This window comes from Neopelma chrysocephalum, unplaced genomic scaffold, assembly GCF_003984885.1.
Source record: "Neopelma chrysocephalum unplaced genomic scaffold, ASM398488v2 Primary Assembly neopelma1_92908, whole genome shotgun sequence".
Lineage (NCBI taxonomy): Eukaryota > Metazoa > Chordata > Aves > Passeriformes > Pipridae > Neopelma > Neopelma chrysocephalum.
The window spans coordinates 1,996-3,556 of NW_020921631.1; positions in this window are offsets into that span (position 1 = coordinate 1,996).

A 1,561-nucleotide genomic window follows, 5' to 3' on the forward strand; every position below is an offset into this window, starting at 1 on the left:
CCTCTCCCTCCCCTGCTTTCCTCTCCCTCCCCTGCCCTTCTCCGACAATCCCGGCCAGGGAATGAGCACGGCTCCGGCGCCGCTCGTTCTCTCGTCTGCTGCGGGCTGGATGCGGAGGCCAGGCGAGAGCGGCAGCAGCGCGGAGGCGGCGCGGCCGGGCTCGGTGACAGTGGTGCACGTTGATATCCGGGAGCTCAAGATGGACAGGCCATGGGCTCCTTTCACCGCTATCATCTCTTCCCTCACGTCCCTAGTCTTTTCGCACGTTGAAACTCCTGAATTGTCCTCCAGGGAAGGCGCTTGTGAGAATTGTGGAGGAGCACCAGAGGCAGAACATCCCTCCGGGCTCAGTACTGCGGGTTCAGCCTCTCCTGTCCTGTCCAGGGGATCATCCCTGCTGGCAGCAGGAACATTTCTGCTGGGGACAAAGACCACTTGAGGTTTTGTCAGGGGCTGTGGCATCAGTGCTACGGCGATGCAGTACACGGGAGAAGCACCTTTACCAGAGAAAGCTCGGACGTTGCACGGCATCTCCCACCTGCTTTGCACTTCTTAGAGATGCAGTCTCTGTATGTGAGCCCTTCTGTGTCCCTCCTCCTGCTCCCGCTTGCTCAGAGAACCAGGGAACAGCCTGTAACAACTGAACTGGATGTGCCAGAACCAGCACATCCCCTGCAGGTTGAGGGACACTCAGAGGCACAGACAAAAAGATCATTCTCTTTCTCGTAGCTGTCACCTCCGTTGGAGGACATGAAGGACCACCAGGGAACGATGTGGTCTATTGCCATGTGCACTGGAAAACCCAGGTCAACTCCCCAGTGCACGCATCCCAGACCTGCCAACCACTCTTTATTGGCACTCACAATAGAACCACTACTTCAAGCACTGGCTTCTCACCCAGCCCACAGAGGTTCTTTAGCCTTCCCTGGAGAGACACGGAAGGACTAGACAGTGTGTCTCTCTTTGCACTGAACAGACAAGTCTTGAGCACACCCCTGGTGTTGGTGTGGGGAGATGAACCTGTGCAAGTACAATTGCCATCAGCCTCCTGGGGGGGCCTTGAAGTTACGTGGGACAAAGAGTGTCTCGGTGTCACTTTGCATTTATGGTACTAAACCCTGGCAAAGGCCCTGGATGCAGCTCTGGGATGCGCTTCTGTGGACAAGAGCTCCCCGTGTCCATCCCTCCGGGCTGCTAGGCGAGAAGACTACTCTTCGAAAATGCATGCTCCCCCCAGAAGAAATGGACGCTAGATGGCTGTCTCGCTCCACGAATAACATCCAAGGTGCTACTTGACCCCAAATTCCTAACAGAATTATGGACTGCTTGTGAAGGGGGGTGTCTTTCAAGTATCACTTTATTTATATCCGAAATTTATATTGATTCTTTGATTCGTGCATGGGAGAGTACCCCCATGAATCCCCAGCTGGCATATTAAAGAAATGTTCGATCCAATGGTTTCTGGTCATTGGGTTTAATTCTTTTGCTCTTGCACTTCTGCTTCTTCCTGGGCATCTCCCCGGCTGCCCTCCTGGGCAACGGCCTCATCCTCAGCGCCGTA